This window comes from Macaca mulatta, chromosome 9 (genome assembly GCF_049350105.2).
Source record: "Macaca mulatta isolate MMU2019108-1 chromosome 9, T2T-MMU8v2.0, whole genome shotgun sequence".
Taxonomy (NCBI): Eukaryota; Metazoa; Chordata; class Mammalia; order Primates; family Cercopithecidae; genus Macaca; species Macaca mulatta.
The window spans coordinates 111138524-111155779 of NC_133414.1; the positions used below are offsets into that span (position 1 = coordinate 111138524).

The following is a 17256-nucleotide window of genomic DNA, read 5'->3' on the forward strand; positions in this document are numbered from 1 at the left end:
TTTCCCTGGAGAACCATTTTTGCTGCACAGGTTGGCTCCACTGGTTTGCATGAGGCCATCAATTTGAACTTTACCTCTTCAAGGGACAAAACTCTAAAAGGCAAAAACAAAAAACCAAAACAAAATTCTAGTAAAGCTAGGCAGAGACAGAACCTCTTGTAAATGCTAGTCTTTGATTGCCAGCAAACAACGCAATTGTATTTAAAGAAGTAAACAGTAAAACCTGTAAACATAAGCCTGTGGACCAACCTGCCCCTGTTACCACTGCCTGACACACAGAAGGTACATTAAAAAGTAACAAACTCAGCAGTGAGAAAGAACAGCTTTGCCTATTTTGTAATTCTCCCTCTCCTAAATTTACATACTTCACACCTCCAGCTCAAAGTACACCTTTGACTACCAACTTTCCCTTACCTCTAGCACTTCTCATTCTCTTCACTTCTATTACCTTTCTCCTCCATCACCCTTCATGTGGCCTGTAGGTGCAAAGCAAGGGGAGGGAGTTGTGCAAGCCAGGTGCAGGAATCTGCAAGTGCATCCAGAGTGAGATGCTAGTGTGCTTTAGCACTCCCCAGCAGCAGCAAAGACAAATCCAAGATGGGTCTCTCTTACTAGGTGCAGCCATGACCGCTCAGTATTGAATCATGGAAGAGGAAGGGAACCTAGAACTTGTTTAGACCAACTTCTCATTTTCATAATAAAGAAAATGAGGTCTAGAGAAGTAGAGTAATTTGTCCAAGCACCTGTATTTGTAGCTAACACCAAGGCCCAGGTTTATGTGCCAGCACCATAGTTTGCCAGGCTGGGGCTAGCTGCATGCCTGTGCTTTAAACCTACATCATCTCTAAGCAAAAGAAGACTCCTGCAAGAAGATAAGAACTGAAAGCTGTTTCTGCTTCATGGTGTCTCTTTTTCTCACACAAAGATTTTTACATCTCTTCTTTTCACCTTGAGTATGACATCTATCATACTGCTTCATAAACCTGTTTACTCAGCATTAAAACCTTCCTAAACGAGTAAGGAATCATATTTATTAAAAGTATTGAGAGAAGGTTAAAAAATAAAAACTGGGTATGTGTTTGTGATATTATATCTGAGCCTATTTTTAAGTGAAATGACTAGAATTTTATCCTGTTATGGATTGAGATTAGACAAAACCAGTAAGAAATGTGAAGTACTTTCAGGGCAAAAGCCAAATTCCTCAGCTTAGCATTCAAAGGTCAAAGATTGGTCTCAACTATTTTATCTCCACTATCCCTACTCAATATAACCTACGTTCTAAACACTTCAGATGCCTCACTGCTCCCTAATATCCACATCAAACACTCATCTAATTCTTTGTTCAGGATTATCACTCCACCTAGAATACTGTTCTTATTGCCCTGTCTACAACTCTGTCACCTGTCGAAACCACATTTATTTGTAAAGTACATCACAGACGATCAGGGCTACTTAAGGCATTTCCAAAAAACAGGCAAATTTAAGCTCTTTCTCCCCGACTTCATTCTCTTCCAGAATTTTGTTTATATGCCTATTACAGAACTTATCATACTCTGTCTTCTATATATAGTATAGTATGTCTGGCCCCTTCAACAGATGTTGAGTATCTAGAGAGCTAGGACTCAGTGGTTAGCCCAGAATGCTAGCTCTCAAACTAACGTAAAAGAGTTACACAATAAATGTTACTTTAAGTGAATTGAAGACTTAAGGAAAAGCAATTACTATTAACTGGCATTAAACAGTCTAAAGGTGGTAATACAGAAAAGTACTTTCATCTGAAGATTTTAAATAATGACCTCTCTATATATTTGAATTGGATCTGTTATAGAAAACAAATCATCCTAATCTCATCTTTCATCCAAAAGTAAATGTGTTTGCACATTTTGAAGACTAAATGCCATTTACTATTATGCCAAATAAAAGCATAAAACTATTTATCTCCTTCTGAGGATTGACAAGAGCTTGATCTCCATCCAACTCCCAAAACAGATAAGGCAGAGTATTATTGTCCCATTTGTTCAGTCCAAAAGATCCCTAGCAATTCTCAAACTCCAGACAACTTCATTGTAGAAAATGCATCCACTAATGGATGAAATGTAGCACTAGCTTGAAGAATGTTTGGGTTTCTCCATATTATTCCAAGCTAAAATTATAGAATGAAAGTTATCTTAAAATCTTAGGGGTTAGAATTTTAATGTCACTGCATTTAAATGCATACAGCAGGCAATGACTGAAAACTTCACTGAGCCATCTCTTGCATGTTTGAAAAATCATGTGTACTTTCAAAAGCACATTTGCAGATCACAATATTTGTAAACTTAAACAGTAATGGGCGGGGCCCATATTTTGCATCCCTGGGCCATTTAAATTTGTCAGTGTTGACATTACCACAGAAAAACTTCCCTTTCATGGTTAGTAGCTTGTCGCTCTCTGTAAATCTGTGATACTTTCTGGCATCCCACACAGGGAATTATTTAATTTAATTTCTAAGGACCAGATCCTGCCCTTGGATACATGTAAGCAATAAGTATTGACGTCAATGGAAGTTCTGGGTGTGCATCTAAGGGCAGACTATGGTCCTCTGCATATTCCTAACGTGACTGCTGAAATTCTGTTTGTTAAGACTGGTTTGATTTTGGCTCCTTTTTTCTTAAATGTGCACACAATACCAGAAATGATGCATGAAGGCTGTTATCAAGTGAAAAGCTATATGCGTGACTGGGTGGGATCCTGTGTGGCCTTTCGACCTAAGCAAAGAATGAGATTTTATGTCCTGTAAGTCCCTGGGTCTGCTATTGTCCTGACAACTAGCCCACAGCAAAATTTTTCATTTCTGGATCTACCCCCTATTTAAAGAGAAAATAAAACTGAAATCCAATGAATGTTGATAATTTTAAAAACAGGAAGTTTTATTTAACAGCCTAAATATGGCAATTCAGAAGAGTACTTTTATCTGAAGAGTTGAAATTATGACTTCTGTATAGATGTCAATTGAATTTCTAACTTTAGAATTCCCAAGATCATAAGCCATCCATCCATTCCCTTCCATCCCTTAATTCCTGAATGCCCCTTCTCATTAATGCTTTAAACATATTCGCCTACTAGGTTCCCCTTGTTCATCCCTCTGCAGCCACATTGGGCTCCTGAAAGTCCCTGGAACACAGTCAACACATTCACGGCTCATGGATTTTACCCACGATACTCCATCAGCCTGGAATACTTTCCCTATTACCTTTATGACCTGCTCCCCAACTACGTTAGCTCTTCCTCATATGTCTCTTTCCCAGTGACCTCTCCCCTCAATACTCTATTTATTTATTTATTCCATAGGTTTTGGGGAAACAGATGGTATTCAGTTACATTAATAAGTTCTTTAGTGGTGATTTCTGAGATTTTGGTGCACCCATCACCCAAGCAGTATACACTGTAGCCAATGTGTAGTCTTTTACCCTTCACCTACTTCCTACCCTTTCCTGAGTCCCCAAAGTCCATTGTATCCTTCTTATGCCTTTGCATCTCATAGCTTAGCTCCCACTTATGAGTGATAACAATGTTTGGTTTTCCATTCCTTAGTTACTTCATTTAGAATAATGATCTCCAATTCCATCGATTGCTGCAATTGCCATTATTTCATTTCTTTTTATGGCTGAGTAGTATTCCATGGTGTATGTATACCACATTTTCTTTAACCACTCATTGATTGATTGGCATTTGGGCTGGTTCCATATTTTTGCAATTGTGAATTGCACTGCTATAAACATGCATGTGCAAGTTTTTTTTTTTTAATATATATAATGACTTATTTTCTTCTGGGTAGATACCCAGGAGTGGGATTGCTGGATCAAATGGCAGATCTACTTTTAGTTCTTTAAGGAATCTCCAGACTGTTTTCCATAGTGGCTGCACTAGTTTGCATTCCCACCAACAGTGTAAAAGTGTTCTCTTTTCACCACATCCACACCAACATCTATTTTTTTATTATTATTATGGCCATTCTTGCAGGAGTAAGATGGTATCACATTGTGGTTTTGATTTACATTTCCTTGATAATTAGTGAGGTTGAACATTTTTCATATGTTTGTTGGCCATTTGTATATCTTCTTTTGAGAATTGTCTATTTGTGCCCTTAGCCCACTTTTTATGGGATTTTTTTTTTTCTTGCTGATTTGTTTGAGTTCTTTGTAGATTCTGGGTAGTAGTCCTTGGTTGGATATATAGATTGTGAAGATTTTCTCCTACTCTATGGGTTGTCTGTTTACTCTGCTGATTATTTCTTTTGCTGTGCAGATGCTTTTTAGCTTCATTAAGTCCCATCTATTTATTTTTGTTTTGGCTGCATTTGCTTTTAGGTTCTTGTTCATAAACTCTTTGCATAAGCCAATGTCTAGAAGGGTTTTTCTGATGTTATCTTCTAGAATCTTTATGGTTTCAGGTCTTAGATTTATGCCTTTGATTCATCTTGAGTTGATTTTTGTATAAGGTGAGAGATGAGGATCCAGTTTCATTCTTCTACATGTGGCTTGCCAATTATCGCAGCACCATTTGTTGAACAGGGTGTCCTATCCCCACTTTATGTTTTTGTTGCTTTGTTGAAGATCAGTTGGCCATAAGTATTTGGCTTTATTTCTGGGCTCTCTATTCTGTTCTATTTGTCTATGTTCCTATTTTTATACCAGTACCATGCTGTTTTGGTGACAATGGCCTTATAATGTAGTTTGAAGTTGGGTAATGTAATGCTTCCAAGATTTGTTCTTTTTGCTTAGTCTTGCTTTGGCTATGTGAGCTCTTTTTTGGCTCCATATGAATTATAGGTTTGTTTTCTCTAGTTCTGTGAAGAATGATGGTGGTATTTTGATAGGAATTGCATTGAATTTGTAGATTGCTTTTGGCAGTATGGTGATTTTCACAATACTGATTCTACCCATTCATGAGCATGGGATGTGTTTCCATTTGTTTGTGTTACCTTTGATTTCTTTCAGCAGTGTTTAATAGTTTTCCTTGTAGAGGTATTTCACCTCCTTGGTTAAGTATATTCCTAAGTATTTTATTTTTTTGCAGCAATTGTAAAAGGGGTTAAGTTCTTGATTTGATGCTCAGCTTGACTGCTGTTGGTGTACAGCAGGGCTACAGATTTGTATACATTAATTTTGTATCCTAAAACTTTTCTGAATTCATTTACCAGTCTAGGAGCTTTTTGGATAAGTCTGTAGGGTTTTCCATATATAATCATGTCATCAGCAAGAGTGACAGTTGGGCTTCCTCTTTACTGATTTGTATGCCCTTTATTTCTTTCTCGTTTGATTGCTCTATTTAAAATTGAATACTCCCTAGCCCCCTTTTCCTGCTGTAATTTTTCTCCATAGCACTCATCACCATCTAGCAGAATAAACATTTTGTTTAGTTTATTTTCTCTTCTCTTCTAAAATAGTCATTATTATATTTTGCGGTAATTAAACAGTGCCTGGCACGTAGTCCATTCCCAACAAATATGTTCTGAATGAATGAAGGAACTTCTAAGAAGAGCCTAGAGTTTTTGGGAATTTCTACTCCAACAAGACTTTCCCAAAGCAGTAAACCATTACCAGAATACTTTCCTTGTGAAAATATAAATATAAATAAACTTAAGTATCAATAAATGCTAAATAAAATTTAAGTATACATGCATCAATGAGAAATATTTGAACAAATAAATAAATGAGTAGGATAAGAAAAACATTTCAAGGAATATATTTTGACACAGTAATGAAATATGTGAAAATATTAAATTTCCTAAAAACCATTATTTCATCTGTTATAACATTATTATATCATGTTCCACTATTTAATGATAGTTTTACATAGGTTGTAGCTCAATTTTTTCAAAATGTGGTCAAAGATCTATCTACCTCAAAATATCTGAGGTGTTTATTGGTTTAAAAAGAAAAGGGATTTCCTGCCTCCACTCAAGAGCTCTGAGGTTGCAGCCTATTAATCTTCATTTTTCTAATAAGTTCCCCAGGTAATTCTTATGCTTATTTACATTTGAAAACTATTGTTTTAGTTTATCAGTCCTCAAAATCCACTGCAGCCAGTCTGTCCTGGCCTGCCTTCCACAGGGCTCTCTCCTTGAATCCAGATCCTCTTTTAATTCCAACACTTAGATTTTACCTTAACTACACGTTTTTAAAAACACCAAACAAAAGAGCTATATCTTCTTTTGATGCTAACAAGCCTTCAGAAATACTGAAAGATCAACATTTCTACCAATGACAGAAATATTCTTTTTAAACTATTAGTCTTTAGCAGTTTCTAGTAATAGCATCACATCAAGTTAAAAATGAAATAGAAGCTCTAAAATATCCCAATCTTCTTTTCTGCACTCAAAGAGACACAGAACTACAACTAAACTTATTAAATGCCTATGTAGCACAGAGAAGTGTACCCATTACCTTATTAAACCTAAACCTTATGAAAAAAAGAGTAAATAACACTAAGTTATTTGTTCAAAGACACTTAGTTGGTACCTGCAGAGCAAAAGCTGAACCCAAGTCTCCAGACTCTATGTCCATGATTACTTCTAAAATATTCACTGCTAAATCAATCTATTAACAGAGTTTTTAAAAGCCACAGCCACTACTTGCTATGATTTTGGACCCATTCTCTGTTTTCTTAGAAATGGAGTTGCTCTGACTTAAAATATAAGATAACAAAAACAACAAAAAAATGAAGGCACAAAGTCTCCTAAACATGCTCCATTTGGCATTCTGTGCTCCGTTGCCCTGTTGTGGTGCTTTTTGATAGCTATGCTAGCATATCCTTCTGCCCAGCTGCTTTTAATTTACCCTTTTATAGGGGCATGAATGTCATTACTATGTTCCCTATTTCAAATGTTCTTGATGTTGTAGTTCTGCCATATCATTTTTTCTCATCTTTTTACCACATACTCCCTCATTAAAGGACATGTCACTTCCTTCATTAACTTAAAATTCACTATGGATTTTTAATTATCTGTGAGCTTTCAGAAATTCTTTAACTCAAAAGTTGCTGTCATTTTTGTTACATGCATGAGCTCAATTGCTGAGAATCCTCTCCAAACAAATCCTTTTAGAGGGTACTTTTGAAAATACATTCCTTGGATCTTTCCAGTCCCAAGACTTGCTGGGAAAGTGGGGAGAAAACGGGGAAGAAAAGAGTTACTGATCAAATAAAATTAGGGAAAACCACATTCTATATTCACCTCACTGAGATTCATATATATATCAGCATATTAAAGGCTTGGGTAAGTCCTACAAGAAATATTGTTTTAACTCAGTATTTCCCAAACCTGCATAACCATGCAACCTCTTCCCCACCATACAACATCTAATAAAATCCCACAGAATTTTACTGTGTGCTAGACATTAGAAGACACAATAAACATAATGCCTACTAAATAATGAGTTTACTAAGTCATAGATATTATTGTCATTAGCATTAATAATGAGGTCAATAAGTATTGTTACTCAACTAATCTATTACTCTAAAAATGGCAAACTGTGGTCCTAATGTGTTCAGTCCAAAGCAAGTACCTTCACTGACCTTTTAAAATAATGTCAATTTATAATTCCCAATAGAAATTTCACAGAGTAATATTCTGAAAACCCTCAGGAACCTAAGTATTTAGCATCAATACTTCCAAAATGCTACTACTTCAAAATATCTGCAAGCATAATCAACTGAAGTTTGGATACAGCATGGTCTGAGGGAAGGTGCCTAACTGAGTTTTGGAGTAAAACATTCAAAGGCAGCCTTGTCACTTAGCCTTTCTGAGCCACCATTTTCTTAATACATAATTAATAATATCACCACCAATTTTTGCAAAGTTGTTGTAACAATTAGAAATAACACACCTAGGACATAGTAGGCATCAAAAAAATAATGTAACTGCTTTTGTGGTTCCAATGAGACTTGTTGACTTCTGGGAATCTTAAATTATATATTTGGTCGTACAAACAGATCTACTTCATTTTTCAATGAGGACATTTCTTATAAAGTATTGCTAGCTGGGCACAGTGGCTCACGTCTGTAATCCCAACACTTTGGAGGGCAAAGTGGGCAGATCACGAGGTCAGGAGTTCGAGACCAGCCTGGCCAACATAGTGAAACCCCGTCTCTACTAAAATACAAAAACTTAGCTGGACATGGTGGCATGCGCCTGTAGTCCCAGCTACTTCGGAGGCTGAGGCAGGGGAATCACTTGAACCCAGGAGGCAGAGGTTGCAGTGAGCTGAGATCATACCACTGCACTTCCAGCCTGGTGACAGAGCAAGACTCCATTTAAAAAAAAAAAAGTATTGCCCTTTCTACCACTCAGGAATTCCCCTCTCAGCTGTTAACTAGCTATCAATCATAGCTGTCTTGTTAAAGTTTTCACATGAGAATATTTTCCTGAAAAAAAAAAAACTAGTAGCATTGACTTTATAAATGTCTTTAAGATTTTGACTAAATTTTTACATTCACATAGTTTAAGAAGCAAAACATCATAAAGAGGCACTGTATGAGACTGTTTTGTGCTCCTATGACAGAATACCAGACTGAGTAATTTATGAAGGTCAATTTAGTAGGTCATAGTTTGGGGGGTTGAGAAGTCTAAGGTTAAGACACCACAGGTTCAGTCTCTGGTGAGGCCATCTTCTTCCATGATGGTGCCTTGCATGCTGCATCATCACATAGCAGAAGGTGGAATGGAAGTGCAAGAGCCCACTCCCAAAAGCAGTTTTATGGCAGCAGTAATACATTCATGAGGATGGAACCCTCATAAACTAATCAGCTCCCATTAGGCACCACTTCCCAACACTGTTGCATTGGGATTAAGTTTCCAACACATGAATTTTGGAGGATACATCCAAACCATAGTAGGCATGTAGAGAAAAAAAACTGCCTCTTAATCTATTTTTATTTATCCCATACCCTGCCTGTGTCCCTCTCTAGATAATCACTTTTATTTGCTTCTTATGTTTCTCTCTTGAATTTCTTTCCACAAACACATATTATGTGTGTAGATATATATTTTCAATTTTTCAACTTTTTAAATTAAGTGCTCAATACATTGATTTTTACTCTTTGTTTATTGATAATTATCTGCGACTCCAAATCTTCCTATGACCACTGTTTTAGCTCTATTTCACAGTTTCTAATATTTTTGCTACCATTATTTTCCAGAATTTTATAATTTAAAGTTGCTTATATTTTCCATTTGACCCACGAATTACTTAAAAGAGAGTTTGGGGGCTTTTTCTAGCTTTATTGAGGCACACATGGTTTAATCTTTGGGACTATACTGAAATGTTCTTTGTGAATTGTGAACATTTTACAATCAAGTGTAGAAAATATTCCATGGGGCACTTGAAAAGGTATATCTTCTTTATTTCAAAGCAAACGTATGTGCATACACACATATACATTTCTATATCCAATTCATACTTTTGATGTCTACTATGTTGAACTGAGAGGTGAAGTCATGAATATTAACATTTCAATTATTTTCTTTTTTATCTCATATATATATTTATTTGTATTTTTATTTATTTTTAATTTTTTTATTTTTTTTGAGACACAGTCTTGCTCTGTGGCCCAGACAAGTGCAGTGGCGCCATCTTGGCTCACTGCAACCTCTGCCTCCTGAGCTCAAGTGATTCTCCTGCCTCAGCCTCTGGAGTAGCTGAGATTACAGGCACATGTTACCACACCTGGCTAATTTTTGTATTTTTAGTACAGACAGGGTTTCACCATGTTGGCCAGGCTGGTCTCAAACTACTAACCTCAAGTGGTCCTCCCACCTCGGCCTCCCAAAGTGCAAGGATTATAGCTGCAAGCCTCCACACCAGGCCAAATATCTTATTTTTTTATCTCTTAAATTTCCGCTTTAGAAAAGTTTGGAGCTGGGCACAGTGGCTCACACCTATAATCCCAGCACTTTGGGAGGCCAAGGTGGGAGGATCGCTTGAGGTCAGAAGTTCCAAACCAGCCTGGGCAACAAAGTGAGACTCCATCCCTACAAAAAAATTTAAAAATCAGCCGAGTGTGGTGGTGTGTGACTGTAGTCCCAGCTTAAGGAGGCTGAAGCAGGAGGATCACCTGAGTTCAGGAGTTCAAGGCTGCAGTGAGCTATGATTACACCACTGCACTTTAGATGGATGACAGACCTGAGGAGGAGGAGGAGGAGGAGGAGGAGGAGGAGGAGGAAGAAGAAGAAGAAGAAGAAGGAGGAGGAGGAGGAGGAGGAGGAGGAGGAGAAGGAGGAGAAGAAGAAGGAGGAGGAGAAGAAGGAGGAGGAGAAGAAGAAGGAGGAGGAGAAGAAGAAGGAGGAGGAGAAGAAGAAGGAGGAGGAGAAGAAGAAGGAGGAGGAGAAGAAGGAGGAGGAGGAGAAGAAGAAGGAGGAGAAGAAGAAGGAGGAGGAGAAGAAGGAGGAGGAGGAGAAGAAGGAGGAGGAGGAGAAGAAGAAGGAGGAGGAGAAGGAGAAGGAGGAGGAGAAGGAGAAGGAGGAGGAGAAGGAGGAGGAGGAGGAGAAGGAGGAGGAGGAGGAGAAGGAGGAGGAGGAGGAGAAGGAGGAGGAGGAGAAGGATGAGGAGGAGGAGAAGGAGGAGGAGGAGGAGGAAAAGGAGGAGAAGGAGGAGAAGGAGAAGGAGGAGGAGGAGAAGGAGGAGGAGGAGAAGGAGGAGGAGGAGAAGGAGGAGGAGGAGAAGGAGGAGGAGGAGGAGAAGAAGAAGGAGAAGAAGAAGAAGGAGAAGGAGGAGGGGGAGGAGGGGGAGGAAGGGGAGGAAGGGGAGGAGGGGGAGAAGGGGGAGAAGGGGGAGAAGGGGGAGAAGCGGGAGAAGCGAGAAGGGGAAGAAGAAGAAGGAGAAGGAGAAGGAGAAGGAGGAGAAGGAGAAGGAGAAGGAGAAGGAGAAGGAGAAGGAGAAGGAGAAGGAGAAGGAGAAGGAGAAGGAGAAGAAGAAGAAGAAGAAGAAGAAGAAGAAGAAGAAGAAGAAGAAGAAGAAGAAGAAGAAGAAGAAGAAGAAGAAGAAGAAGAAGAAGAAGAAGAAGAAGGAGAAGAAGAAGAAGAGAAGAGAAAAATTGTTTTGGTACATAGATATTCACAACTATCATTGCATATTGTATCTATTAGTATTCAGCATGGCAAAGTTTGTTTCATCTCATTTAATGCTTTTTAGTTTAACATTCACTTTCACTGATATTTCTATTGTGACTCCTTTTTTTGTATTTACCTCATGTACATTTTTAAACAGCTTCAATGGGATGGAATTCTGCTATACTTCAACCATTTAAATTGTACAATTCCATTGTTTTTAGTACATTTATATTTGTGCAACCATCACCACATTCAATTTTAGAACATTTTCATCACCTCCAAAAAGAAACCCTACTAGCAGGCACTCCCCATGTCCTTCCAAGCCTCCAGTTCTAGTTAACTACTAACCTACTTTCTGTCTCTATAGATTTGGCTATGCTGGACATCTCATATAAATAGAATCACACAATAATGTAACCATTTGTGACTGGCATAGCACAATGTTTTCCAGGTTCATCCATGTTGTAGCATGTATCAATATTTCATTTCTCCTTATTGCTAAGTAATATTCCATTGTATGGACATACCACATGTTGTTTATCCATTCATCAGTCATTTCTACTTTTTAGCAATTATGACTAATGCTGTTATAAATATTTGTATACAAGTTTTTGTGTGGACATCCTGGTATACTCTTCAAACTCTTTTATTTTCAGTCCTTCTGAATTGCATTTTAAAGTATTTTGCGTGTATACAACGGAGGGTGGTTTTACCTTATGGTGAAATCTGAAACTATTATTTTACTGGATGCATAAAGACAATATGCAAAAACATAAAAAGAAAATTAATATCACCCATAATGTACCACTCAGGTGTAAACTGTCTTTGATATATCTTCTTCAAATCTTCATAAAGTTCATATATTCCTTTTCAAAACAAAATTGAGATCATTCAGCAGATGGTTTTGTGTATGTTTTTCTCTTAACATTGTCCACAAATATTTTTCCTCTCCATAAAAAATAAATATATAAATTTAATAGCTGCATAACATTCCACTGAATAATTACACAATAGCACATAATTTTAAAATGTGGTTGTTTTCTTATCTAGCATTCTCCTAGATTTTGTAAACAATGAAAATAACAGTATTACTTAAATTTACGTACTGGGCACTTATCTAAGTGCTTTACTTATTTAACCCTAACAACATTCCTATGGGGTAGACATTTTGTTGCCTATTTTGTAGATAAGAAAACTGAGGTCCAAGGTTGTTGAAGAATGTTCCCGAAGTTAAAACTAAGAATGTCCTAAATATGTAGTTCCCCTCTACTTTATTAAAACATCCCTCTATATTGTCTATATTTTATACACTTCTCAGTGTATTTCTTCTGGGGTGACTGATAAACTTTTCCATTTAGGGATAATCCATATCATGGGACATTAAAATGTTTCCCAGGAATGATGTCGTCTCTAACGTGTGGAAATTGGGCTAAATTGTTTTTCTTTTCCAATTTTCCCACAGCGGGTAAAAAGCATCCTTGAGTAAACCCAAAGGTTTCCGCATACCCCTGAGGACAGAATGAGAAGGTAACTGTTCTTTTTTTTTTTTTTTTTTTTTTTTTTGAGACGGAGTCTCGCGCTGTCACCCAGGCTGGAGTGCAGTGGCCGGATCTCAGCTCACTGCAAGCTCCGCCTCCCGGGTTCACGCCATTCTCCTGCCTCCGCCTCCCGAGTAGCTGGGACTACAGGCGTCCGCCACCTCGGCCGGCTAGTTTTTTTTTTTGTATTTTTTAGTAGAGACGGGGTTTCACCGTGTTAACCAGGATGGTCTCGATCTCCTGACCTCGTGATCCGCCCGTCTCGGCCTCCCAAAGTGCTGGGATTACAGGCTTGAGCCACCGCGCCCGGCCGAAGGTAACTGTTCTTACACCAATCGTGATATGGGGCTCTCTATGTTCAGGAGCAAAGGGAAATCCATCGAAAAGGGTACAAGAGGCAGCTGGCTGGCTCAGAGATATCCAGACTGCATGGCAGAGACTTAAGACAAATGCAGCATCGGTGGGAGCCAAGGTAAAGCCATGCTAGACAGGGTGGACCACTAGGTCCTGACAAAACTGCATCTAAGGTTACGTCAGGAGTTACATCATTTGCAGACTTCAGGAGCATATGCCAATATGCTGCCTAGGAATGAAGTCCACTAAATCCAGCTCACCAGTTATCAGCCAGTATATACCCAAGGACAAGACCAGCACAAGGACAGGGTCTAAGTCTCACTCTCCCAACATACTTGAACACTAATTTGGAAAAAAAGCAACACCACTATTTGCATTTGTGCTTCAAATAGGGGACAGAGACAGTTCGCTGCCCTTACATCTACTATAAGGTAACAAAGAAAAAATAATTTCAAAGAAAACGCATCTTTCTTTTGGTTTAAGAACTTTTATATTTCCTAAGTCCCTACAAAGCTAAAAAGGAAAGCCTCTTTTACATCTTAAGAGACACTTGATCATTTGAATAATACTACAAAATTTTATGTCCTTAATGTATTTCAGGGTTTCTCTAATATTCTGGAAAATAACTGATCTGGCCCAATTAGTTCTAAAGCTTTCTTTTTGCAGTAAACGCTAGCATTCTCTTCTTACAACTTAAGCGTCTCTATTAACTAAATTTTTTAAAAGGTTAATAAAATTTTATTTTACGTGGTTGCAAACTTAATAGTGATAACTTCACAATAGTAATATTTTTAAATTATTTTCTTAAACACAATATAGTTAACACCTAGGAATATCCCTATGTTGTAATACTGCTGCAAAATTAAGCAAGGTTTTACAATTTGTAAAGTACTTCTAATGTACCTTATTTCACTTAATCTTAACTATAATCCTATAAACTAGATAGAAATTATCTCATTTTATAGATAAGACAGTGGGTTCACAGAGATTGAATAATATGCCCAAAATGAAACTGGTAGTAAATGGAAGAACCAGGACTGAATCCCAGATCTTCTGCTTTCAAAAAAAAAAGCAGATAGGAAAAGTCACTGTCTCCTCATGAAGTTGTCAAGACTCTGATGTGGCTGGGGCTTCTATGGCTATAACTTATTGTCGAAGGTTCTATACTTCCTGCTGAGGGTTCGTCTTTTCCATTTCCAAGTGTAATCCAATCTCAGCCCTTTGTCATTCAATTCTGACACAAATATTACTAACATTTCATATTTTAAGAAAGCCTATACAGTTGTTCCTACATATCTATGGGTTCCACAGATTTCAATCCATGAATTCAATCAACCATGTGTTGGAAATAAATAAGTGAAAAGTAACAATACAACAATAAAAATAATACAAATTTAAAAACCAACACAGTATAACAACTACTTACATAGAATTTACACTGTATTATGTATTTAAAGTAATCTAGAAATGATGTAAATCTAGATGTGTATAGGATATATGAAAATACTAACCCATTTTATATAAAGGAGTTGGGCACCCTCAGATTTTGGTATCAATACGGGTCCTGGAATAAATCCCCAACAGATGCTGAGAGATGACTGTATATTTTGCAGATAGGCTATTTTCAATTCCATTGCTTTTTAGCCTTCTTGAATTTTACAGAGCTTAAGTCTCTCTTAGTATTTCTTTTGTATGATATAATAAACCCTAGATGAGTACTTCTTATGTGCCTCTTTTATTCTTAACTCCATCTTACCTGAATTATTAAAATGCAAAAATCATCTGTTGCATTTAGGTATGTAGAAAACATTGGTTCTTAAAAATCTCTTAAAATATTGCTACTTAATTTATTACATATAGAAAACATGTTCTGAAATTTCCATAAGAAAAAAGTCACAGAATCAGCTTCACTTATGGTAATTATTTTATTGACATAGACTTTAACAGGGTTTGGGTTCAATTTACATACCAGGTTAATAATATTTTATCAATAATATTTCACCAATAATTTTTGAACCTGCATAGGCTGACTAAAGTGCTAGGGTTCTCATGAACTAGTACATAAAGAGCAGGTCTGATTTTAATATAAGAGAAAAACAATGTTAAATTTAAATATGCATTATTATATTTTAAACATCTACTTTTTTTTCAAAGCTTTGGTTATATAATATTAATAATGGCTGTCACTTACCTAAGGGCTTACTATAAGATAGGTACTGTGCTAAACCCTAAACATACAAACCACTTAATCTTCATAATAACCTTATGAAGTAGATAATATTATCCCCATTTATAGCTAAGAAAGTTGAGGCTTAAAGTGGTTATTTTCCAAAGTTTCACTATTAATGTTAAAGTTAGCATTCTAGTCCTGCTGACTCATTCTAGGCCTTTCTGACTCTTGAGTTTGTTTTTGTGGTTTTTTGAGATGGAATCTCACTCTATCACCCAGGCTGGAGTGCAGTGGTGCGATTTCAGCTCACTGCAACCTCTGCCTCCTGGGTGCAAGCGATTCTCCTGCCTCAGTCTCCCCAGTAGCTGGGACTACAGGTGTGCACCACCATGCCTGGTTAATTTCTGTATTTTTAGTAAAGATGGGGCTTCACCATGTTGTCTGGGCTGGTCTTAAACTCCTGACCTCAGGTGATCCACCCACCTCGGCCTCCCAGAGTGCTGGGATTACAGGTGTGAGCCACCACGTCTGGCCTCGGACTCTTAAGTTTTAAGAATTTACTACTTTTCACTAATTTTTCTATATCTTTTTTCTCTGATTTTAATCTGATAATAGTTTAGACATCTTTTGAAACAGAGTATTTAAACTTTCCCTTAAATAAACTTTCCATTAGTTATGAAAGATTAACCAACCATACTTTTAAATACCAATCAGTTTCTATTCTGATACTGTAATTTTTTGAAATTTGTGCCATTGGTTTTTCTAGCCCTTTATCATGTCTTAGCAATCTAGCTCCACATTTCCCATCTAATTTGGAAAACGGGTTAGGACTTTCCATTGAACCATGCCCTCTTCTACCCCAAGCAACACTAAGCATAAATTTAATTTTACATGTGCCCATTAAGATTGTAATTCTAAATTACATTTTTATTTTGCATTTATTTTTAGATCAATATTTAACACTTTGTTTAGTGAGCTACCCTGGAAATCAAGAACATATATTCAACTTATTTTTCTCCATGGCACCATTATACCTATATACACATTTAATTTTCAGTTAATAAATGATTGACTGATAAAAGACTACTCAAAATACCAATAGCACATTATTGGAAATTTTATGGAAGTTCCTGAACTTCTAGATGAACATTCAACAAGTACCTCCCAGGTACATGCTCATTTAGTATATTTGGTTTTCTTGGAATGAAGAAAGGGAAGAAAATGAACACTAAGTATTTCCTGGATTCATTATTCTAAAAGAGCATCCTATTATCCTTCTGTAAATATTAACATTTCACTGAGAAGCAAGATTGAACTATTTGTAAGGGACCTTTTAACAGCTTAAATCTGTTTTGCTTTTTCAATTAGGATATAAAAATATAGTCCTAACTCCTATAAATTAAACAGACTATTCCTCTCTAGATGAAGGGATTTAAAATGGCTGAAGCAGATAGTGACATTCCATGCCTCCTCTTTGAAAGATAGTTCAGAGCTCCTGGAAAGCTAAGATACTGTTATTTTGAGCTACTACACAGCAAACAGCTAAGAACGAAGAAAAGAGACAGGTAACTAGTCAGTTGGAAAAGTGACTTGTGCCAGAGGATTTGAGAGTCTACTGAAAGCCTATTATACTCTGAGAGATTAGAAGAAAAGTACTAAGCAGGTATTTTATAACTTCAGACTAACGGGCATAAGCTAAAAAGAGGCCATACTGAAAGAAACCTTTAGCGACTAGTGTGGTAAGTCTGGGAGAAGACACCGTTTAGAAAAAAAAAAAAAAATCAGTTCATTTTAGTAACACAGCATACCCCTTATGTTTAGATACCTGTTTCTTCCAATTTCACTGTATATAATATTTCACGGTTAACATATTATAACATAAACAAGCATAATTCTATTAAAAACACAGGCACATGATAGAGGAATATTGTTTTTCTCCATTATCCCTATCTAAAGTTTATTCATTACTCTAAAAAGAGACCATATTTTCAACTACCAATAGCCATCAAAAATAAAAGTGAAAGACTTAGAGAAAATTTAGAAGTCCTTCCTAGGTTTACACTGTAGCCTTAGTCCTTTTCGCATGAAGTGGTTTCTTAAATTAG

The 17256-nt window shown here is 36.9% G+C and overlaps 1 protein-coding gene across 5 annotated transcripts in view; it reads right to left on the bottom strand.

Annotated features, from left to right (window-relative positions):
* HPSE2 (heparanase 2 (inactive)) overlaps positions 1 to 17256 on the bottom strand; it is a 782696-nt gene that overhangs the window by 634406 nt on the left and 131034 nt on the right. The window lies entirely within an intron of this gene.